The sequence below is a fragment of the Phodopus roborovskii genome, unplaced genomic scaffold (genome assembly GCF_943737965.1).
Source record: "Phodopus roborovskii unplaced genomic scaffold, PHOROB, whole genome shotgun sequence".
Lineage (NCBI taxonomy): Eukaryota > Metazoa > Chordata > Mammalia > Rodentia > Cricetidae > Phodopus > Phodopus roborovskii.
In genome coordinates, this window is record NW_026126433.1 from 54772419 (window position 1) to 54799033 (window position 26615).

Consider the following 26615-nt stretch of genomic DNA (forward strand, 5'->3'; position numbering starts at 1 on the left):
AGTGTCGTTACCATCAATGGTTGGTGTATTGGGGTTGAGTGAGTAGTAGAACGAGAATTTAGCATAAGCAAAGCCCTGAGTTCAAGCCCCTGCACTAAGGGAAAAAAATGAAGAGGGGGAAAAAGGAAGGAAGGAAGCAAGGAAGGAAGGAAGGAAGGAAAGAAGGAAGGGAAGAAGGAAGGAAGGGATGGAGGCAGGAAGAATAGTTGAGTGGTTTTAGAGAAATCTTATTCCCCATATGACAGTTTAATAGGCAATAAGTCCAGAATAATGTGCTTAAAAGGATAGTCTAAAGATTTTTTTTTAAATTTCTGTCTGTGCTTTGACATGGTGTGTGTGTGTGTGTGTGTGTGTGTGTGTGTGTGTAGTGGTCATAAGGTATACTATGAGTTTTTGTTTAAAAAGACAATACCATCTTCTTCACTTATAACAGTGATACAATGTAAATTAACAAATGCTTGTGATAAATTAGTCACACATTGTGGGAAACTAAGGGAATGATACTGTGGAAATCTTGCCATTCTCATTTGCCCCCCCCCAAGTATGTTAACATTTTGTGCCAAATAATGACAGAAACAGAGTGTCTGTATACCAGAGGAGGTATACAGGGATAACATGAGCGCTCCAAGCACAATTCCCCTGCATTCTTCCTCCTCAGTTTGAAATGAGTCCTATGCTTACTGGGAAATTATCTGCTTTTAACCCATGTCTTAAAAAGCATTGCCTTCTTCTCTATAGCCTCTTCCTGCACATTCCATCCATTAACAACCTTTTTAACTTATTCCTGAAGTTCAGTATTTATTTTTTTTGAAGTCAAAGCATTTATTTTTAATTTTTTAAAATTTATTTTATATAACAAAGTCCATTTAAATGAAAACAAACATTTATAGACAATATTTGGGAATTTGGGCGTTGTTCTTTCCAAACTACTTCCTGCTGGTAAGGGGCTCTGTCATGGGGGATTCTAAGAAGATTCAGAAATCCTGGCTGTAGTCTGTAGGGCTGCTTTGTCCAGCTGTTTTGAATGTAGGATCACCTGGTACTCTGTTTCAGGCAGTCTGGCTTGATCAAACCACATTAGTCTGGAAGGAATCCACATCTTTTCATTTTCTGTGGAAACAAAAATAGAAATCCTTTTCCCCAGTAACTTGTCCTTGAACTTAAATTTTGGAGTCAAAGCATTTTTTTTAAATTTAATTTATTATTTTACATGTCGATCCCAGTTCCCTCTCCGTCCGTCCGTCCGTCCCTCCCTCCCTCCCTCCTTCCCTCCCTTTTACCCTCTCTGCCCTCTCACATGCACTCTAACCACCCTCCCCTCCCATCCCCCCACCCCAATTCTATATGTAGGGGAATGCCATCCAGTTGGGGTCATGTAGATCTGGCAGGTCATGTGAAGTAGGGACTAGGGCTTCTCTCCTATCTCTAGATTAAGGCAGTTATCCCTCCATGGGGGATGTGTTTTCAAGGTCCTTTTGTGCACCAGGGATACATCCTGGCTCCACTTTCTGAGGTACCTTAGACTGTTCAGTCCTTCTGGCTGAGACTCATATTCAGGGTGGCCTGAGTCAGTCCCATGCTGGCTTCCCAGCTATCAGTCTAGTGGCCAATAGCTCCTCCTTGTTCAGGTAAGCTGTCTGTATGTGTTTCTGCCGTCTGGTCTTGTCTTCTCCATCTGCATCTGGGTTCTACTTCGACTCAGTGTTTATGTATGGGTGTTTGATCCTGTTTCCAACAGGCATTAGTTGAGGACTCCATGGATAAGTTAGTTGTTGATCTCACTCTCCGAGAAGGGCATTTATGATAGCCTTTCCACAGAAGTTCAAATTGTAAGTTGGGAGCAGTCTTGTAGTTCTCTAGACCTTTCTTTGTTTGTGTTCAATTTTATCTTCAAACCAATATTGGCTCCCTCTTTTATGTTCTCTCTCTCTCTCTCTCTCTCTCTCTCTCTCTCTCTCTCTTTCTCTTTCCTGTCTTCTATTCCTAACCAGGCACAATCTTCCTGGTCGCACATGTTTTCCTTTCCTCCCCCTTGCTTTCTCCTACTTCTCTCTCCATTTGCTGCCCCCCAACTTCCCCTGAGCTCTGGGGGACTTTTCCCTCCCCAGTTCTGTGAGGGACTTTATATGAATCTCTTAGAATACACCTTGTATCCTAGTTCCTCTGGTGGTGTGAATTATAGGCTGGTGATCCTTTGCTCTAGGTCTAAAATCCATATATGAGTGAGTACATACTGTGTTCCTCTTTTTGTGACAGGGTTACCTCATTCAGGATGGTTTCTTCAAGTGCCATCCACTTGCCTGTGAATTTCAAGATACCATTATTTTTTTCTGCTGAGTAGTATTCCATTGTGTAGATGTGCCACTTCTTCATTAATCATTCTTCAATTGAGGGGCATCTAGGTTGCTTCCAGGTTCTTGCTATTACAAATAGTGCTGCTATGAACATAGTTGAACCGATGTCTTTGTTGCATGGATGTGAATCCTTTGGGTATATGCCTAAGAGGGGGATTGCCGGGTCCTGTGGTAAACTAATTTGAAGTTCAGTATTTCTTATGGTGTATATTCTATATATAATCCAAGGCATCGTTAAGCTTTGCTTCTCATTGGAATAGTTTTGTTGGTAATCTAGTCACCAAAGAACTCTAATTTTTGAATGCCAGCCTATCTTCCCACAAAGGAAACTATTTGATAGGGTGGAGGTAGTTGTTTGCATGCTTGTACCACATTGGAAAAGAAGTGACTACTATATGGATGTCTGCATGGGCAAACAGACTGTAGTAGAAGGATGACAGGTATGAAACTAGCCTCTCAGTTTGAACAGTGGCTGCACTCGGCCATTGACATACAAAGGAACCGGGGGCACTCGCTGGCTATCATCCTAGCAGCTCACAAATAAGTACATGTATACCATTGGGCATCTGAGTTTGCTTTGTCTCTTCTGGCATCAGAGCTCAGAGCCTCTGTTTCACAGATGGACTGACGATATGCTGCATCTAGCATGGCATCCAGCATGCCTCATCACTCCTTCTGATTTCAGTGCATGAACAGGAAAAGGGGATAAGCAGAGCTTAGGGAGGTGGGAATGGAGCTATTCATCTGTCAGTCACAACAGGACAGAATGTCTGCAGCTCACTAGGGGAGAAGCACAACAAAACAGTCGTCTTGAATTTCCAAAGAACAGGGTTCTAGATCCTTCAAAACATGAGGAAAGCCCACTCCTAACCATTTTATGCTATTGTAACAACATTGTGATGACTCTGAATCAAGGAAATACTCAGCTATGCTCACATATTCTCATTCTGTGTGTGTGTGTGGGGGTGTTGCCTAATCTACTTTAAAAGTATTGAGAACAGGGTGTTATTATCTCAAAGCTCTGAAACGTGGATTGGAAAATCTAGCATCAGTATATCCTTTTGAAGAGCTTGTCTAACTCTTTAGCGTCTATGATCTTGATCTCAAAGCTGACAATATCAACTCAATATTTTTAAGCAAAGATTTAAAAGTGACCCTAGGGTTACAATGAAGTCATGCAGAATTGTTAATAGGCTTCAGTTATTACTGATCTCCTTAGACAAAAAAGGAAGTTAAGCTCAAATGAAATCCAGAGTGGCTTTGATTAAGTAGATTTGAAAAATTCAACTTTACCTCTATACAGAAATAATCATGAATGGGAAATAGATGTATTTAGAGAACATTGGCTTGAGAGTTTCTTTGTTTCTCATTATACTACTTTCTACTTATGATAACCCACTTAATAACTAACAATTATTATTTTTAAATGAAAAATAATAAACGAGGACCATGTTGTGCATCCACCAAGGATGACTTTGTGTGCCATCTGGGTAATCCACAGCTTTTAAAATAATCTTGGTGCAAGTCAGCTTTAGCAGACATGTCAGATCCAGGCTTTACTGCTTTCCTTAAGTTCTGTCTCATTGTCCTCTTCCAAAAAGTGAAATTAAAGTGGGTAATCTCCTAGACCTGTTGGAAGACTCTCATTGTATGTATGCAACTGAATAAATGCCTGACACAGAAGGACTTCTCTATCAATTGCAATCTGTTACACACATACACACTAAACCTCATAATCTTTGTGAGGGGCTAATAAAGAAATAAGTATATACGTATATAGGTGTTATTCATTGCTTCTTTAGTTTTAATCCTATTTTTATTATGTTGAAAATCTCACATATTTATACAATGTATTTTATTTGTACCCATGCAACATTACCTCCATCTAGCTTCTAGTATCTCCCAGTATCCTTCCCAAGTTCATGTCCTCGTTTATATTTTATTTATAGCACCATGAAAATAGTTAGTTCTGCCCTTATGCCCAAGCATGTGGTATCATTCACTGGAGCCTACCAGTGGTCACATCCCCAAAAGAGAGTAACTAGGCCTATGTTAACACCTTTAAATTGCCAATAACTCCTTAAGTAGGAGTAGGGGCTACCACCATTCATGGAGAAATTTGGGTTTGATCTTATATAGATCTTGTATAGGTAACTGCTGCCTCTGAGTGGCAATGTTACATAAACTCTCTAAAGGAAAAATATGTGAAGGGTTGTCTAAAACAAGGCATAATAGAGTACAATTTGCATCTGAATAATAATCCTGAATTGTACTGTGTATGGTCACAGTATGTTAAATATAAGCAGTGACATAAAGTGATACAAAAGATGAATTTAATACAAGAATTCATAAGATTTTAGATATCAACAATTTTTTTCAAGACAGGGTTTGTCTGTATTGCTTTGGAGCCTGTCCTGGAACTAGCTCTGTAGACCAGGCTGGCCTTGAACTCACAGAGCTCTGCCTGCCTCTGCCTCCCAAGTGCTGGGATAGATATCAACATTTTAAAATTATTAATTATTTATTTTTCTCTAGGCAGTTTAATGTTTAGTAGTTGTAATTGACACATAATTATTATGCATATTTGTGGAGCACAGTGTGATACTTTAATACATATATACAATATGTGATGAATGACCAGCTCAGGACACAGTGGTACCCATCATTCTAAATGAGACTCACTTTTTACTGTTGGAAACATTCAAAATCCTCTCTACTATCTCTTTGTTAAAATATTGTCAGTTAACATTTTAAGCAATTAACAAAAGTTAAATAAAGATATTTTCAAATTAAAACTTGCAGTCTTCTTTGTATTTATAAATTCTGTGAGATTTTATCTATCATTATATGTGGTCAGCATCATTGTTTCATAAAAGGACTTTTGTTTTACATCATAGTGCAGAACTTCATTTAGTCTTCTTGCTATTTGAGTCAGCCTTCTAAAGTTTAAAATACCCCATTTGGATTGTTTTTTGTTTTGGTTTGGTTTGATTTTTTTGTCTCCATATTGATGGCTAGATGCTATAATAACTCTTTGTTGAACCTTTCAATTCTGGTCTCGTATTCTAACTTAATTCTCAAGGGCAACTTGGCTTTCTCTTTTTGGTCTCTCAGAAACCACAGTAAGTACTTGTTTAACAGTTAACATAATAGCTACAAATGGAAAAATGCAATGCTGTGGCCATTCAGGATTTCTGGTACTCCTGGTAGAACAATCTTGTGAACTAAACTTATGTTGTCTCCTGAAGCACAGCTTTTGATGTTTTGTTAAATATCAAGGCTACCGCAACACCGAGTTGCCATCACATAACTTTACTTTCAAAACAGCTGAGACATAGCTTTGTAATTGAAAACCATGCAGCCATGCCAGTGATAAATGCAAGAAGGTATGAAATGACCCTCTCCCATAAGGAGATGTATTACAGTTTTGTTTGGATGCTATGAGGGGTAAAAGCATTTTGATAATTTACTTTGTCACTCATCTCAAGGCCAGACCTGAATCTCAAACAACAGTCAGTTGTGATTTCATGAAGATACATCAAATGGTAGTTTATCCTTTATTGGATCTAAAGAACTGCATTTAAAGATGAAGAATGTCTCAAATATTAATCTGAGTAAACCGATTAAAAATAGAACATTACCTAAATGTTGAGTAACTCAGATTAATAAAGACATTCACATGTAAAACAAAAGTATTTGGCCATTGAGAAGAAAGGTTGCGACCTGGCTTCTAGCCTGTATCTATTCCTAACCTCCTTCCTTTGAATTCAAAGAGATTAAATCAACTTCACTGGGCCAGCTATGGATGAGAACATCAAGGACACATTGGCTGTGAGATAGAGAAGGAAGAGATGGAGAGAGGGACTATGAGATAATGGGTCTTTTCCATCTCTGTGTCCTGGGTTTTTGCCATTTCTTCCCACACAACCCAAATCCCAGCAGCGCTGGCTTGTTTGCCATTGGCTAAACACACCCCACACTTAACTGAAAACGCCCTTGCACATAGTGTTCTGCTCTCGTCCACCACCTCATTTCTGACTTGCAAACGCCTGCTCGTGTGCAGGAGGCCTCTCCCACTCTTTGAAATCTAACTCAATTCACAAAGGAGGCAATCAGTCTCTCCCACTGGCGTCCACACCTTCCCATTTATTCCCATGCTCACCCTATGGAACCAAAATGTATCTCTTTAAACTTTTTTTCCTTTCATGCTAAGCTGCAGGAAGGGATAAGCTACTAAATCACTTTTGTTTAATCCCTTACAGAGTGCTCAACTGTGAAGAATGGGGTCTATGTTGTGTGAATCATTTTAGATAAACAATGACGGAGACACTGATAGAGACAAGAACAAAGAGAGATGGATGGGGTAGATCTAGGGAAGGGGGAGGGCTGTGGTAAAGATAGAGGTAGCAGAGGTAGGGATTGGGGTGGGAATAGGGCTAAGGATATAGAGAGGGATAAGCAGGGCTATGGACAGAGGTAAGGAGAGGGATGGGTAAAGATGGAAATAGAAGAGACTGGTGGCAGCAGAGAGACTGGTATGGAGGGAGGAGACAGAGACAGAAATTGTACTTTGTTTCATTTACTGAAGGGGGAAGCACCTCAGGGACAGAGTACTTAGAACCTTTGTCCATATGTTTGCTCTGAGGGCTGTAATTTGGATGAGTGGCAGGCAGGGGTGGGGGGTGGTGGAGGAGTAGAGTTAATTAGATTTGCAATGAAACTGCCTGGTCCATCAGGACTTGGAAGAGAGGATAGTTAAGTTCCATTATACTTTGGGTTATCTTATTTAAATTGAGTTTGGTTTTTAATATTGAGTTCTGTGTCCTGGGAAGTATAGACTGTATTCTCTTAAGTACACACACACACACAAACACACACACACACACACACACACACACACACACACACACACACACTATCTTCAGCAAATTAAAATGTGTTTCTAATCAAGTGGCTGAGAATCTTATCACATTAAAGTGTATGAAGATGGAATCTCCATTCCAATCATGCTAGTGAAATATCCTTGTAAGAGGGTGTCACAAAAGAGGGGAAGTGTCACAAACAGTTGAGAAAGAAAGCAACCTGAAATGCGTTCTCTTTTTACATGGCAGCCGGCCTGCTACCAATACCAAGCAATGAAGAAACAAAGCTGGAGCCTCTCCTCATGCTCAGGTGGACCATACCATGCCATAAATGACCAGGTTCATCAAGCACCTGTTATAATTAGAGATGCCTTCAAAAATAAAAAATTAAGGCACAGTCGACACTCAACACCAACACACCAAAGATCATAACACAGATGAGCAAATCTGCAAGACTGGAGTAAAAAAAAAAAAAATGAGGTAATGCCTTTGAGGGGATTATATTCAAACTATGGCAAGACATCAGTAGCAATTGAGAGTAGAAGGGAAAGCTTCTCAGCTGTTAGCAATAAGGCAGCCACAAATTTGCAAGATGTATTAACTGCTTCAGTAACTGGTAGTTCAATAAGCTTAATCCCCAAAACTTCATGCAGCCATCTATGATGGAGATGCCCAGGCTATACATCTTTTTCTTGGCTGTGTTCCCTGGAATTATTCCTTTCTTCTTTCTTTCAAGTATCAGGGCAGGAAAGAAGAGGAGTAATGGGTGGAGAACTGACCTGTCTTTCCCCATGCTGCAAAGACTGCCTCCATCATGACCAAGAGGCGCATGTACTGTTACTCAGACTGGCAGAGGAACCAAGGCCACTTTTTCCATATCTCTCAATACTGGAAAGAAATCGAATCATTTGTAAAAGTGTTTAATTGCCTTCATTGGCCAAGCAGTTGAAATTTTGAGCTGTTAAATATCAAGAGCTGACCCCATGGGATGGGAAGGTTGGGATGGGATGGTGTGGTAGAGGGCAGGCTTCAGGTCATGCTTTATCCTGGAAGTTTAATTGTCCTGGCAAGGATGTCAAAGTGACTCATTGAGCTGAAGTGGTTTCTATCTTCCAACACAGATTTGAAATGGGGGAGGAAAGTGCAGCAATAGTATCTTTAAAAGAATTGGCCTAGCTCACTTTAGTCCTTAACTACTTCCATCCAGATTCATTTGTTTTGGACACCAGTGTTGAAAGCAAGCCAATGATAGCAAAAAAGTAGTGTCTGTGTCGCCCCTTTTGAACCCACACAAACCTTTTACTGTGTTTAAGACAGGATCTTTTCTTTCAAAAAAAATTACATGTTCTTTGGTCCTTTCCGATTTTTTATTGAATAAAGTTAAATAGTTTATATTTAGAAAGAATTATAAAGTCATCATGACACTGAGTTTGTGGGATGGTGTTTTCCAAATGTGTTTTGATTATTCTCACAGAACCTCTCATCCCACTCAGAGATGAGTATTCCCAGTTTGGAACAGGGTTAGTCTTGGTAACTGGTTATCCCTAGGACATAGGTGCCAGATTTACCTCGCTATAAAGAAATGTCATCTGCATAGGATGTGTACTCTATTACTAGTCAGTGGTCAATCCCCTGAGATCTTCCGTGTGTTACTGAAAACACTAAGCTTCCATGTCAAGTCCAAATTAAGTCTTTGTTGTCCAATCAACTGGGAAAATGTTCTGCTAGATGTTGCATTTGTTGACAGAAAGGCTTTCTCTTCGATCCCTACCCTTAAGAGTACCAGTTATTCAAAAGGCAAACGGGACTGAGTAGTGTCCATCAAGAATGCACCACAGAAAGGTGGTGGAGGTTATTGAATGGCTGTGAAGGGAAAGCAATTGAGGATGAGGAGAACAAGGAAGCTTTGTTCCCAGAAAGTCTATGCTAGGTGGCTCACTTTGTGTACACATCTTTCCTGGGCTTGACAGGCTATGACTTCCATGTGGTCAATTCCTGAGACTTATCCTCACCTAAGTGTTGCCCAGTGGTGGAGAATATGAAGATCAATGCCTGGGTCTTGCTTCTATTGGCAGATCCATTCTAGCAGAAGGCTGTCTTTTAGACACAGTAGGCTAAAAGTCCCTGACAGGGCAGTGTTGGAGTGTGGAGGTGATGACTACACCACCACTCTGACTCAGGAAATCTTGACCTAACTGGGACCAGGGATCATGCTTGCTCATTTTCTGCTCACACATTGCTCAGTGCTTATAGGGGAGCCTGTTTGTCACTGGAAACATTTGGAGAGAGGTATATCTTGACTCTGACTGGGAAGCATTTCCTGCACACTGGGTAGGTACACTGAGTGTTGGATCAGGTGGAGCCAATGCAAGTTGTTGACAGGGTGCAAATGAACAGGTTCAGGTTGGAGTAGTCTTGGGCAAATACAAGGTTATAAGATACAACCTTTAACATTGGTTACTATTTTTCTGCTCTGACATGTTTGTTTAGAGGCTTGGTGGATAGTAACTGTTGTTCAGGTGTCATGCTGGAGAAAAAGTACTTTCCCTGCCTATTACTCTATCTCCTGGAGCCCTCTTCAGTCACTGGTACAACAGATTTCATTGTGGCTTCAGCATCACTGTTCACTTATATTGCCCTGGAACCAGCTTCCACACAATTGCAATCTTCAGGCAGGTGCCCTAGGGCCAGAGATTAACAAGGTCCCTCTCCAGGGCCTACCTTGCTGGATGCCTTCTGGGCCCCATGGAGAGAGTGGGGACAGGACTGTGCCCTCCTCAGAGCTGGAGCTGCCACATGATCACTTTCCAATGAGGCAGCAGTTTGAGTGTCCCAATTCTGCCATCAGCCTCACAGTAATTTTCCACAAGCTCTGTGACTTTGGGCTGAAGGAGAAGGACCAAGGGCTGTGTCTGCCCCCACAGACTCCCTTCTTCTTTGTGTTTATGCTTGGTTAAGCGATTAGCCCCTTCCTATTCAGAGGAGAAAAATATGCATAGGATAAGCTCGCCATCCCATTTCACCCATTTTTCCATCCCTCAGACTCCCAAATCTGGAAAAGCAGGATTAAAGAGATAAATCTTTGGCCTCAGAAAGACCAATGTATGAGTCCACCCATTCCCAGAAGAAACTTGACCTCTTAGCCTCTTTTCCCATCTCCTGTTTCCAGAGAACAACTTTGTCCTCATGGTCACCCCAACTCCCCACTCTGTCCCCTGCCTTCTCCACACCCCACCAATAACTGCACAGAGAGGTGGTTACTGTTCAGTGTTCACTGTCACTGAGTTCCTTTCTGCTGGTCTCTATCTTGTGTCCCAGCACTTTCTCGGTTCCAGGCCAGTAGATCCCAGGGTGTGTGGGAAGGAGGCAAGCTTGGGCCTCAGCTGCAGATCTCCTCAATCTGCCTCATCACGACAGACAGTCCCTGGCTGCGCTGCATTTCATATGAGTGTGTACTGTTTACAGCCCAGAGCTCAGCCAAAAGGTTCATCACCCTTGAATACAGAAATCTTTGAAGGAAGGGGGAGAATTACTAGGGATAGAAGAGGCAAATAGTGGTAATTTTGTCTTGAGGCAGTGATGCTAAGTCTGAACATTAGAGAAAATCATGTTGTGGATGGCACAATCTATGTTTTGAAATTTGTCAAAGGTCTTCAAGAGGATTTCTGCCAACTCCGTCTTTGTGCCTAGTTTTCCCTGAACTCAGGTCTTAGAGGTCAAGTGGAAAGAAAGTTCTAGTCTTGGCCAAAACTTCAACTGTATAGAATCTTAAGGGATAGCCTTCTGGATAATATTCTAAAGAGTGGATGTGTTGTCCTATGGTATAAAGCATCCCACTTTCAGCAAACTGATTCATCAAGGAGTGAACAGGATAGACAAAAAGTGTCATGAGCTGCAGAGCCTGGGTAGACATGGACTATTGAACTAGTAGGGGAGGGCTTTGCTTGTGAAACTATAAATGGCCACAACATTGAGGGAAATGAAAAATTCAAGGAATTGGCCCAATGACAAGGAGAGAGCCAAAAAGGATGAATAAGACTTTGAAAGATCTGCTTTTGTCTAGAAAAGTTGGAGAGGTGAGGTGATGGATGACACCAATCATAGGGATGCTATCACACAGGGCTACTGCTTTTCACCTCTACCAAATAAAGGTAAAAATCTAGGGACAGCGAGATGATACAAGAGTAAGACCAATCTGGACCCTGGAAGGATGAATGCCTGGTGTGGTTCAAGAGAAGCTCTGCATCCCTGAGGACCTGGCTTCTCAAATAAAGCAACAGTAAAATGCATTCACCCTGGAAACAAAAAACAAAACCATCTCATGATCTGAAAGATCAGAAGTAACCAGACAAAAGTGCAAAGAAAAAAAATCTCTGAAACTGAAGAGCCCAGTTTCCAAAGCTGACCAGATTCACAAACAAGGAAGGAAACTAGGTTTATAGCAAGGCACAAAGAGACTTTTCAAAGCTTTCAGAAAATAACTGCAACATTCCCACAAAGTACCCAAAGACTGCAATGAGGCTGAGCTTCTCAAAGGCAACAACAGAAAGTATCTATGAAGGTGAAGCACACGAGAAAGCAGAGGGGAAATGTTTCCAATTTGCAACTCTCCAGACTGTTAGACTCCATCCCATCAGCTGGGGGAAATGATGACTGAAGGTCTGATGATGAAATGCTACCTCCAGGCTCATGGGTTTCAACACTTGCCCCCTCCCCAATTTGATGGAGCTGTTTTATTGGGGGGGGCTATGATTGTAACACCTTTGAGATGTGGTGCCTGGTTGGCAAATTAGGCCACTAGAGGCAGGTTTGGAGTTTGTCCCCTGCCCTGCTTCGTTCTGGTCTGTACTTTCTACTTCCTTGCCCACCAGGATGTGATCATGCCATGACACAAGCTCCCACCATGCTCCCCCATGCTCTCTCTACTACCTGTACTGTGCCTTCTAAACTGTGACCCAAAGTAAACCCTTCCTCCCTGAAGTTTCTTCTGTCAGGTATTTCGTCATACCTACTAGGTATGACAGCTACATACTTATGATGACTATTACGACTATTTGTCATACCTACTAGTGAGATAACTAATGCAACAGCTTAAAGTATCTCTCTCACATGTGTCCCAGTTTCAGGAAACTTTTGGAGGATGATTCCATAGTGTAGACAGCCACTCCATTTACACTCCTGCTTTCCCATATGCTTTTCAAAATGCTTTACATGTTTAATGTATTCACAATAGCTTTTTATGATAGAAATGTCATCTCCATTTTATAGTTACAGAAATTCAGTAACAGAACCATAGCCAAGCACCTGTCTAGTAACCAGACCTCAGAACCCTACCTCTAGCCTTTGGGATCTTTAACAAATGAGGGAGTAACCAGAAAGACACTGACGTGAGAATCTAAGAACTAGACCACAGGACAATAGCAATGACAAGCATTCCTTCTGCTGGCATGAGAATACAATGGCTGTGTGTAGCAGTGTGTGATCAGACACCCAGATGGCTAGCCAGACTCAAGGGAGACATGAGCATTAATGAGGACTGTTGAAGAATATGGGAAAGGAACCAAAGCTTTTATCTTGTTACTATCTGAGGACCCAGGAGAGAGCTGCTTAATTGTATGTACACTTTGCCAAGACTAAATCCTGTGATGGAAGCTAATATTGGAAGTTGCTAACAGTTTAGTGAATTCTCGGTTTATAAATCTTATTTTTCTGTTTTTATAACATAACCATATCTTGACTATATGACATTGCCAATGCAACTGTAGCCCATAAATATCTGAATTACAGACTCACTTGTCATGAAATCTCTAGATACATCCTTTTGAAAGTATCTTTAGCTTGATAATGTCTATCGAGTTTCCTGATCAGTGAACAACAGACGTATGGGAAGAAAGCATAGCATGGCAATTTGCCAGTAAGGCATCAAAAAAGTGAATGGAAGAGCAAGGATAAAATGAAAGAAACCAAAAATAAAATACAGTAGTAATGATCTGGGAAATAAGCAAGAGTTTTGCATGACACACAGTGGAGTATTTGGGAGGAATAGGGAACATGGCTGGAAAGGTAGGCTAGCATCTGGTTATAATGGGCTGTGTTAGAACCTGGCTCAGTAGATATTGATGGCAAACATAGATACAAGGGCACTGCATGTTCTCTTTCTTTCTGGTCACCTGTAGAAACACTTGTGTACAAGAAAGAGGTTGAGGAAACAATAGTAGAGAGACAAACTGTTAATGCAGAGAAATGGGGAGAGAAGGTGAGAAACTCATCACAAAAAAAAAAAACTGCATATATTATAGAGAGGGGATGTTGCTGCCATGGTTTAAATGTGAAATACTCCCCAGAGCGTTACTTATTTGAACATTTGGTCCCCAGGTAGTGAGGTGTTTTGAGTGATTGTAGAACATTACTTTGGGGCCTTGATGGAAGAAATGGGTCACTGGAGGCAGGGAAGGGGATCTTGAGGGTAGTCTGGTCCTGCTTGTAGCCTGAGCTCTGCTCCATGCTATGTAGTGTACTGAGGAGTTCCAGGGGTTCACTTGCATCACTGTGAACCCCACCACACTGGCTCTGCCATGGTGTAGTGTGCCCTCTCAGACCAGGAGCCAACACAAATCTTTCCTCCCACAGGGTGTTCCTGGTGCATATTTCATCACAGTGAGTGAGAAAGTCACTGATACAGCCATTTAGGATAATAGAGAGAAAAAAATATTTGGAAAGCTGTGTCTGGCATTATAAGAAATGGCAATTAGAATAATGTACTCATTATGAAATAGCTAAACAAAGATTTGATTTAAAACTTGGATTCTCACTCTCCTGCCTTTGGTTGGCCACCAGCTACCCTCCCCCTTCTTCTTTTTTCTCCCCCCTCTCTCCCCCCTCTCCTCTTCTGTTCCCAGTGTCTCTATGTCTCTTCCCTTCTCCCCCACTCCCATTTCTAAATAAATGTCTCATTCAAGCTAAAAAAAAAATGTTGAATTTTCTAACAGCTGCGATTATAGGATGAGTGTGCTCTCATCTCTATGCTTCTGGTTTTCCTTCTTTAAACCTCCCCTAGGATGTCACTAACTGCATACTTTTACTCCTGTGAGATACCATACACAAGCACTGCTGTACAGTAGCCCTGTTCATCCTCTGTATATATTTTGTGTGTACGTGTGTGTATTCATAGTTGTGTGTGAATGTGTATGTGCATGTGTGTGCATGTGTGAACATGCACACGTGTGTGTGTGTGTGTGTGTGTGTGTGTAGGTCAGAAGATGTCTTCCTCAGTTACTCTCTACATTATATTTAATGGTAAATTTTATGACTTACAATTTGCTATATGTAAGTTGCATATTCTGGTCACACCCTCCCCACCATTTACCTCCCAACACCCCATTACCAATCATTTCTGCCTATTCACTAGTTCAGTGTCTCACAGAGCTTCACTAGGGCCATCTTTATGACTGGAGCTTGGAACTAACCACCAGAGCTTGGTAGGCTCAAAAGTGGGTAACAATTGGATAATGTGCCTTCCATCCCCATTTCCATAATCTGTTGATTGACAATAGATCAGCAGACTAGGGTATGAACCCATGAGTTCCTTCCCCTTCGGTAGCTGTTTGCTAAAAGGGCTGACTTCTTTGAACCCAGGACAAGTATACACAACTGCTGTGGTTGTAATGGCTGGGTCATGCTACAGCCATTACAATGTGTATAAAATAATGTCAGGGACACAATCCCTTGTCATAATTTACCTTTACGTAGCCCTTTGGTCTTGTGGCTGAAGGTGCTGTCTCTTAGTTTTCCCCAAGTGAACATAGTGTTCTTCCCTTACTATATTGTACTCACTGGGAGAAAATTACCCTGTGCATTCATGCCTAAGGAGTCTGGTGTACACTCCACATTGTTGAAGTTAGGATATCTGCATGCATACTTTGGACTCCAATCTTAGAGACTAGAGCTATCTAATCTTACCTCCTGTCTTCTTTAGGGTTTCTATCATTGTGAAGAGACATCATGACCATGGCAACTCTTACAAAGGAAAGCACTTAATGGGGGTGGCTCACTTACAGTACAGAAATTCAGTCCATTATCGTCATGCCAGGCAACATGTTGGCATGCAGGCAGACGTGGTGCTGGAGAAGGAGCTGAAAGTCCTGCATCTTGATCCACAGGCAGCAGATGGAGACTGAGCTATACTAATCCTAGCTTGAGCCTCTGATACCTCAAAACCTTCTTGCTCTAACAGGCCACACCTACTCTGAAAAGGCCATACCTGTGGGCCAAGCATTCACACATGAGTCTTTGGAGACTATACCTATTTAAACCACCATGCCTACTTTAAGTTAATTCACAGCAGTGTGAACTCTCACGGACATTTTTACTCTAGCTAATTTCTGTACATTTTAATCGAACTTCCCATCTCACCTTAGAGACCACTCAGTTCAGGTTGGAGGGACACTTTCCTTCATAGACAATCACAGCTTGCTTGTGACTTCTGGAGAAAAGCTAGAGAGCTGTACCCCATCTTAAAAAAAAGTCTGGGATGTCATCTCTAGACCGTTTGTGAAATCATTCCTGGCTCCTTTAGTCCTGGGTGCTTCAAATACAATATCAGGCTTTGGTATTTCTTTTGTCAATGTTTTCAAACTATGCTGTGTTATTTAATGACTCCTTGTCCTCTGTTTCCCTAAAATGGTATGCTTCCTCATTCTGCTAAAATGTTACTAATCAAATAAGATATAATTTTATGGATAAGAATGTCCATAGACACATTAGCAGTAGCACACGCATGCATGTATCTCATAATATTCTGGCTTCCATAACTCATAAGAAAGGCACAGTGCATGGAACCTTTGGCTTTCTTGTGGCATGAGTTTATAGTCCTTTACTTTTAAAATAGGATCCTCTTGAATTCAAAAGTATGCCCTAGAAAAAAAAAACAATGTTTAGGGATAGCACACTACTTGTCATGCTTGGAGGATAGAAGTGGTCGCAGTTAAATTAGTCCTCAAATCTGTTGATACAACTAACTTGTCTGATTTGTTCTTGCAGATTACTTGCCTAGCTGAGTCCTGCTGGCCTTTGTTGCCCAGGAATACACAAGGAAGTGACTGTGTGTGGTGGTTTCAATGAAAATGGCCCCCAAACAGAGTGACACTATTAGGAGGTGTGGCCTTGTTGGAGGAAGTATGTCATTGTGGAGGGAGCTTTGAGGTCTCATGTGCTCAAGCCACATTCAACAAGGCAGTTAACTCACTGTTGCCTGCACAAGATATAGAACTCTCAGCTATCCAGCATCATGTCTGCCTGCATGCCACCAGGGACCACCATAATGATAATGGACTGAATCTCTTAACTATAACCTAACCCATTAAATGTTCTCCTTTATAAGAGTCACTGTGGCCCTGGTACCTCTTTACAATAGAAACCCTAACAAAAATGCAGTAAAAGTCAGAGAAGTACCAACATGCCCCCTTTGCCATTTTACCTTGACCTTCTTTAAAGTCTATCTCCCATTTGATTTTCTTCCTCATTCAAAGTGTATCCTCATCTTTAAAATTAAGCTCATGGCTACTGTCTTGGCTGTGGTTGTACTTTTAGCTCAAAGAACACCACATCCTAGTTTGACCTGGCCTTCAGATATGCCAGGAAGAACTTTATTTTGAGAAGCAAATTCCTCATCCCAGCCTGTTTCCCCTTAATTAAATTTCCCCAATTCTCTCTCTCTCTCTCTCTCTCTCTCTCTCTCTCTCTCTCTCTCTCTCTCTCTCTCTCTCTCTCTTTGTGTGTGTGTGTGTAAGGTGTGCAAAAACCATAGAACATTTCTGGAAATCAGATGACAACCTTGGGTATTGGGTGTCGTTGGTCTGTCTCCTTGCATGAAGCATAGTGTTTCCTTGTTCCCCTGTAGTGTGCCCACAAGACTAGCAGATTTATGGGAAAAATGAGAGTAGCACAGAGATACTGTGTCCATCTCTATTTAGGTTCTGAAGATTCAAACTGAGGTCCTTGAATTTGCATAGCAGATACTTGGCCCATCAAACCACTTCCCCTGCCCATGTCCATTATTCCTGTTCTTTGACTGACCATGTCTATGACTCATCCTCGTGGTACCTGGATCACAAGGATTCCCAGGAAACTCTCCAAATGGTGTGCCATTGCTCTAACTGAACCCTCTTCTTTACAGATAGAACCTCAGGCTTTCTTCTTTATCCTTTTTCTCCTTCTGTGGACATGCCTTAGGTCAACACACACACACACACACACACACACACACACACACACACACGCACACACACGCACACTCACACACCACCTCCATCCATACACCATACCACAAATACACACACAGAACCACACACATCATACACACTACACAGAGACACACAACACTACACATACAGACACACACACCACACAACAGGAACCATACAACACACTACACACCACACTGCACCCACATACACACACCATATACCTTACCACACATACCAAGACACCATATCACATACCCCATAATACACAACACACCACACACACACATACACACACACACACACACACACACACACACACACACACACACACCACTCCCATCCTTGACTCTGGTAAGTGTAAATGGGAGAACTATCTGCCCATCTTCAGCCTTCACCCTTCATTCCACTTTTATTCTCCTCCCATAGTCCAGGGGTCCAGGAATGTCATCTTTCTCCCTAGAGCCATTTCTCCCACTTCATGACTTCTGAAGTGAAAAGCTTGCCTTTATTTCCTGTACATTATGGTGCTGAACATAAAACCACTGTAAGTTGTTTTTTCCTTTCACGTGCTAACACCTGAAGGCAGAGTAGGAGGACAGAGTGAGAATCTCCAAAGAAAGTCTCCCAGACACGCATAACCAGTGACAGCTAAGAGTTAAGTGCAACCCAACTCTTCCATGTGATTGGCAGTATGTGCCAGAGACATTACAAAGATGAATAAGGCATGAAACCCACTTTCAAGGGCTCCTGGGTCTCCTGGGAAAATGGGACCATAAAAGGAAAACACAATGAATCATGGTAAGTGCTGCGGTTGAAGAGTGTATGTAATTGTATAGAAACTCAAGGCCTGGGACACAAAGAGTTCTTTGTCTAGCTGCCAGGTGTGTGTGTGTGTGTGTGTGTGTGTGTGTGTGTGTGTGTGTGTGTGCACGTGCGTGCATGTGGGTACACACATATGTGTTCTTAAGAAAGAACAATAGACCACAAAGTATGATGGAAAAAGTTGGGGTTTGGGTTTGAATCAACCCTGCCATAATCTGAGTAACCATGGAAATGTTACTTAAAAGCCCCAAGCTTCCATTTTCTTCTGTGTGAGATAGTGATGGTAACAATCCCTATACATCTTATGATTATGAAGATTAAAGAAAAGGTCAAAGCATTCAAAGCAATTTCTCAGGGTTGGAGGCTCATAAATATTTGCTAAATTCACAGGTACCTTGAAAATGGCTGCTTAAGTAAATATGTTGATGGAAATATTAAGAACATTTGTGCTTAGCTAGAAAGAAAAACTGTAGGAAATTCTTGTCTATTATTTATGCCTTAAAGTAGAGCTACCAAATGAACCACCAATGTGATTTACAGCTATCTTTAGGACTTCATGCATTTGCTGTGTGACTATTTCTCAGTTAACTGTTTCAAAGTAAATTTTTATAAAACAAGGTTTCTCAGACTTGCAAATCCTTAAAGAGATGTAAAGCAGTTGTAGAATACTTGCCTAGCATGAGTCCTCAGTTCAATCCCAAACATGAAAGTCTGTGAGGTTGTTTCCAACTGGGGTACTACATACTGAAAGTTTAGATCAAAACCCAGAAAATCCATGTGTCTTTGATCTGAACAGAAGCAACTCAGTTATAAATGGCATTAATTATGTTGTCACCTCTAAAATATTGAAGAAATTTCAGGTAGACTGATATCCCCTGATGATCATAGGGTATATATCTGTAACCTACATGATTGTGAGAAATACCATTTCCATTAATATGCCAATGTTCTACCATTGGCAATGGATAGAGATGATAACTATGATATGTGGTAGGGTGTCAGGGGTCTGAGGTGTGGACCTCCCTTACATCCATTCACAAGGCACCAATAAATACTACCAACCTTAAAACACATAGCTAAATATGAACATTGTCAGTTACTAGTTTTCAGCTTACTTAAAATATTGGAGTTAGTCCATCAGAAAGTTAGTAAATGGCTGGTTTTGGATATAGAGTTTTGACATGCAGCTCCTGCTGCTCTGGAACTTGCAGTTCTCCTGCCTCAGTCACCTGGGATTACATGGGTATACCACCACACCTGGCTTCTTTCATAACTTCATAACACATGCTGTGCAGAGACCAAATGTATCCATCATCTATCTGTCATCTATCATCTGTTCATTTCCATCTGTCTACCTATGTATCCATTACTATGTATCATCTGTCATCCATCTATCCATCTGCTATTTTATTTTCTACATGTCACATTTTTATCTACTTACAATCTATTTACTATCTATCATATATCTATATTTCATCTACATTTATCTACCTACCTATCACGTATTACTTATCTATCTGCCATCAGTCTATCTCTTGTCATCAATTGATCATCTATCATCCATCTATCCATCTATCTGTCTGTCCTCTACTATTTGTTTATCATCTATATATCTGTCTGTCACTCAATATTGATTTCATACATTTGTCTATGCTGACATCTGTTAGATGTGGATAATGAATATTTAGGAAAAGAAGAATTTAGACAACAGTATTTTCCCCCAGTATGTTCATTACATTTCTTTATGTGTTATATATTTGAATAATGCATGTGAACTAATCGTATAGAATTGGGATTATAATACAAAGTCTAATCTATGATATGGATGCATTTGAAAACCTGATATTTAAAGAGGTTAACTAAAGGAAAAAGCAAAGCCCTGATCCTACAGAGATGATATGTTCACACGAGAAGAAACACCAAGCTGTATACATCAACAGAGGCTAGTAAAGACACTGCAGAGATACTGTCCACAGTCCACCCCCAGGCTGTTCTTGAATTCACTCTATAATTCAAGAGCTCAATGAACTTGCCATCCTCCTGCCTCAGTTTCCTGAGTAACTGGGTTGACAGGTCTGTACTGTTTAGACCATTTATTGTCATGTCTCTACCACAATCTATTACCATTTTGTTTCCCTCTTAAAATGCTCCTATGGGGTCCACTGAGATGAATCAGTGAGTAAAAATCCTTGCTACCAAATCTGATAAGATTAATTTGATCTCGAAGACACACACGGTGAAAGGACAGAACTGACTTTTTGAAAGCTGCCCCATGACATATGCTCGTCTCTGTATGCACATGTATGTGCACACATATACACACAAGTGTAATGAAATAAGAAGTATTTCTATAGAGTTGCTTCTGTCTCACAGACGCAAATAGCATGAAGTTCTCCCTGTATTTGTTGTAATAATCTCAGCTCATTTACTGAGTAGATTAAATGGGTGGTCATACGACTTATTTTGTCACTGTTGTATGTTAACTTAGAGTTGGGAATGGAACAACCACAAGAAAATAAAATATCGTGGAGTTCCCCCAGTTTGGGAATTGTCAGAGGGTCTGTTTTATGTTATATTCACTCCATTGCCTAATTGTGAGTAGCAATTGCATTAAACTCCCATAAAATCATTTAAAATGAGAAGGGGAAGTGATAAAATATTACTGACATGTACTTTTCTTCTTTGCAGTTCAAAATTCCCAGTCTTGGGAACTAGAGACTTACCTAAAACCAGGTTGATGAAATATGTCAGGGAGCATTCAGACCTGAATCCCGGGCTGTGGAAGGCAAGATGGAATTTATCAAGGCAAACAGGAGCAGAAGGTCACAGGATCAAGAATTAAAAACAAATGCAGATTTACAAACTGTTATTTTAAAGCCAAAGAAAAGCAGGTTACACAAGCCACTCCCATTTTTAAATGCCACCCCTCAGTAGTGTGGTGGTGGTTGGGTGGGGGGGGGAACAGGGGAGACCTTTGCCCACTGTCCTTTCAGCTGAAGACGCTGTTTTTCCACAGAGGCAAAGAGCAATATTTGAGAAAGAGATTTTACAGATGCAATTACAGCAGGACACTGGGGCTCGGGTCTGCACGTGGGTAAACATGTGCTCTCAAACCCAGGGAGAAGTTTGGTTTGGCAGCCTTCGCTACAGAGCATGGCTCTGATCCTAGAGAAAGCCAAAGCTGCAGAAACTGAAGTCATCTCCAAAAACAACACCACAATTAGGGCCTCAGAACTCTTCACACTTGTCATGCTGGGACGATGATGCACAGGACCGCAGAGCTACCGAGTCTTCTGTGTTTTTTCATGTGTTGTCTTTGGGACCTTGGCCTTTAGAAAATGCATCAGGCAGGACTTTAATTCTCCCGTGTCAAGTGTTCAATTGCAGATAGATAATAATATACTTCTAGAAGCTTCTAGGGGGGAAAAATGAGTATTTTTAGACTTTATTTCAAAAATGTTTATAGTACAAATAATTGATAAACTGAGCTTTGTCAAAATACAAGGAATTATGAGCTTATAAACAATACTGTGAAGGGTCAGGGGAGATCACTGAGTGTGCAAAGTGGTTACCATGCACTCAGTGATCAGGACCTGAGTTCAGACCCCCAGAACTCTCACAAAAATACTAACCATAGCAGTGAGAGTCCATAATCCCAGCACTGGGGAGGCAGAGATAGGTGGGTCCCTGAGGCTCACTGACCAAACTGCTTAGCCAAATTAATGAGTACCAGATTCAGTGAGAGAACTGAACTCCCAGCACCTAGAGGTTCACAACTTCCTGTTACCAGGGATCTGGCGCCCTCTAATGGAATTCTCAGCACCTGCCCCCACATTTGCACGTAAACCCCAACACACATACACACAGTAACTGAAAATATAATAAATCTTTAAGACGCTGTGGCACTTCAGATCTATGATAAACATAAACAGATGGGAAGACCATCTATATGAAACAATGAGAACTCTAGTCACTGTTGGCAGTTTTTATTAAGCAGGACAACACAAGTATCCCGAGCTAACATTTCACCTATAGAAATTCAAGTAAAGGTTTGCATGTTAATATTTGTATTTATAAAAAGCTTTCTTCATAATTAAAAAGAGAACTGAGAAAATAAAACAGACAAAGCCTGCCATTAACAGAAAAATAGGTTTTAAAAAACCCAAAGAATGGAATACTACATAGCAGTAAAAATAAACACAGGAATAAATCTCAGAAACACTATGCAGAAAAGTACATAAAAGTAGACATATAAAAAACACAGGATGTAAGGTATATGATCATATTTCCATGAAGTTTGAGAATAGCCAGGTTAATGATTCTTGAATGTCAAGCAGTGTTTATCTTCAGAGGAGTTGGAATGAGCTAGAACAAGGTGAACAACGTATGGGGAACTTTCTGGAAGACTGAGATGTTCTGAAACTTGATCTGGATATGGTTTATTCAGATGCATACAACTGTCATGACCATATAGCCATCTAACTTTTTATATTACAATTCTGCTTCAGTTTAAAGCATTGGCTACCTTGTTCTACTGTTCAATTTAACTCATTTAGAAAATGTCAATTTGCCATCAAGTTGGGGTCATGTAGATCTGACAGGTTATGTGAAGTAGGGACTAAGGCTTCTCTCCTGTCTCTAGGTTAAGGCAGTTATCCCTCCATGGGGGATGTGTTCGCAAGGTCCTTTTGAGCACCAGGGATACAGCCTGGCTTCGCTGTCTGAGGTCCCTTAGACTGCTCAGTCCTTCTGGCTGAGACCCATATTCAGGGTGGCCTGAGTCAGTCCCATGCTGGCTTCCCAGCTATCAGTCTAGTGGCTGATAGCTCCTCCTTGTTCAGGTAAGCTGTCTGTATGTGTTTCTGCCGTCTGGTCTTGTCCTCTCCATCTGCATCTGGGTTCTACTTTGACTCAGTGTTTATGTATGGGTGTTTGATCCTGTTTCCAACAGGCATTAGTTGAGGGCTCCATGGATAAGTTAGTTGTTGATCTCACTTTCCGGGAAGGGCATTTATGATAGCCTTTCCATGGAAGCTCAAATTGTTAGTTGGGAGCAGTCTTGTTTTTCTCTAGACCTTTCTTTGTGTTCAATTTTATCTTCCCTACATATGGAATTGGGGTGGAGGAATGGGAGGGGAGGGTGGTTAGAGTGCATGTGAAAGGGCAGAGAGGGTAAAAGGGAGGGAAGGAGAGAGGGAGAGAAGGATGGAGGGAGGGAGGGAGGAAGGGAAGGAGGGACAGGGAGCTGGGATCGACATGTAAAATAATAAATTGAAAAAAATGCTTTGACTCCAAAATTTAAGTTCAAGGACAAGTTACTGGGGGAAAGGATTTCTGTCTTTGTTTCCACAGAAAATAAAAAGATGTGGATTCCTTCCAGACTAATGTGGTTTGATCAAGCCAGACTGCCTGAAACAGAGTACCAGGTGATCCTACATTCAAAACAGCTGGACAAAGCAGCCTTACAGACTACAGCCAGGATTTCTGAATCTTCTTCGAATCCCCCATGACAGTGCCCCTTAACAGCAGGAAGTAGTTTGGAAAGAACAATGCCCAAATTCCCAAATATTGTCTATAAATGTTTGTTTTTATTTAAATGGACTTTGTTATATAAAATAAATTTTTAAAAAAATTAAAAAGAAAATGTCAATTTGCAACTAAAAGCACAGGGGTAGTAAAAAATTAAAGGAAACTTGGGCACTAGCTTCCATGCAGAACATTACTCTATTTTCCATGAAAATTAAGAGTTCTGCAACAGTTTCAAAGAAGTGGAAATAAAAGTATCCTGAAGTAAAGTGAGTTTTCTGTTTCCTAGATTGACAGACATCAGACAGAAACACAGGGATTCACCAAGCTGACTGGTAAATATTATTTAACATTAACTGCTGTTCCAGAGACCACAGAGCTACCTAAATATATAGGCAACAATCCCACCCAAGTCCTTAGATATAAGGCAATTGTGTGACAGATGGGGAGAAATGTGTTTTGGTCAGACAACCCTGGCAAGTCCCCTAAGTGCTGTCACTTATCTGGAGTTTCTCCTGACACATGCAGAAGACTACCTTTATACCAACTTTTATAAATATCTTGACATTGGCTTTACCACGCCATCCTGAATCAGTCTTTCTTTCCTAGTGGTTCATTTCATCAAGCTATGTGATCTATTTTAATAATGTATGTTTAAATTCATTTTGGTTTGAAGTCTATGTTGTTAGATATTAGAATGGCTACACCAGTTTGCTTCTTGGAGCCATTTGCTTGGAAAATCTTTCTCCAACCATTTACTCTGAGTTAATGTCTATCTTTGATTTTGAGGTGTGTTTCTTGTATGCACTAGAAGGATAGTACTTATTTTTGCATCCATTCTGTTAATCTGTGTCTTTTTATTGGCGAATTGAGTTCATTGCTATTGAGAGTTAACAATGACCAATGATTCTTAATCCCTGTTATTTTGTTGTAGTTGTTGATGGTGGTAGTGTGTGTGTGTGTGTGTGGTTTCCATATTGGATTATGGCTTTTTGATCTCTATGTCTCATATTGGGTTGCCTTGCCCACACTTAATATAAGCAGAGGTGCTTAGTCTTACTGCAACTTGATATATCATGTTTTGTTGATGTCCAAGGGAGACCTGCCTTTTTCTGAATAAAAATGGAGAAGAGGATTTGGGTAGGAGCAGAGGAGAGGTGGGAGAGAGGGACTGGGAGAAGAGGAGGTTAGGGGAAATTGTGGTCTGAATGTAAAATAAACAAATTTTAAAAATTAAAAAGTAAAATGTCTACCTGACCAGCCAATTAAAAATATGTCCAAATTAATTCTCATAAATATAAATTGTCCCCCCAAATAATACATATATTTATCCTTCAAAACTTTTATAGAAGTAAACATAATCTTATTTATATATTCACTCACTCTGCCTCCCTCTGTACCTCCAATGCATCTCCCTGCCCACTTCATGTGTGTTAGTTAGTTAGGGTTTCTATAACTGCAATAAAATACCATGACCAGAAGGAATTGAAGAAGAAAGGGTTTATTTCAGCCTACAATTCTTAGGTCACAGCCTATCACTGAGGAAGTCAATGAAGAGCTCACGACAGAAGTTTGGAGGCAAGAATTGAAGCAGAGGCCACGGAGGAGTGCTGCTCACTGACTTGCTCATTATGGCTTGCTCAGTTTGTTTCTTATACATCCCAGAACCACCCGAAAAGGGATATCCCCACTCCCAATAGGCAGGGCCCTTCCACATCAACTTTTAATGAATAAAGTGCTGAATAGGCTTGCTTATAAGCCATTGCTATTCAGGCATTTCACTCAATTGAGGCTTCTTCCTCTCCGATGACTCTAGCTTGTGTCTTGACAGCCAGCACTTCATGTCTTCTTTTTAAATTGTCCAGTTCATTATGCTCAGGTGCACATGGATGAGGGACCATCCCCAGGAATGTGGAAAATGCACCAGTCACCACACTCCAAGGAAAAGTGATCTCCCTTAGCAGCTACCAACTGCTAATAGCTCCTCAGCCAGGGGTGGGACCTTGGAAGCCCCTGCCTTACCATTCTAGAATTTTGACTGGCTTGATCTTGTACAGATCTAATGCAGGTAACCGTAGCGGTTGTGAGTTCTTAAGTACAGGAGTTTTTCATGCTCAGAAGACAACGTTTCATGATCCCCCTCCTACTCTCAGCTTCTCACATTCTTCCTGTCCTCTCTTCCACAATTGAGAAATGGAGACAGTATGTAGACTTTTACGTAAAATTTGACAATTCATATGTGCTAGAAATCATTTTATCACTCCAATAACTTGGGAGTCTGACTTCTGGAGGCTGGCTAAATGTCAGCTATCAGCTGTTGGGAAGAAGACCCAAAGCCGCTCAGGTGTGCAGTGGAGCTGTGAGACTAATCAGTAGACCACACTACTCTACTCTCCAGACCCCTTTCCACCCTATATAGTCCTTTGTACACAATCACTCAGTCATTTCTGCAGGAGCCACACTGCTCACTTAAAGAAAAAGCACAGAGTAGAAGGTTGTACATTTCTCAAGACATTTTTTTTTAGCTAACCCTTGGATTACAGAAGTCTTTCTGTTTCCACAAATAGAAATCCCTGGCAGGCCCTGGGGACCCAAAATTCAAATCCACAAGCACATTCATCATGGAATTAAAAACAAAATTCAGGAATGATGAGGCATGCATATGATGCACTCATGACAGAGTGGCAATTTTGGATATTAGAAAGTGCTGTCTTGGGACCCCTTAGGACTGTGGACTGAATGGGCTGAATAGAGCAGCATCTACATAGAGCCCAGGGATGGCTTTGGAAAGAGGATCCAATTCATGC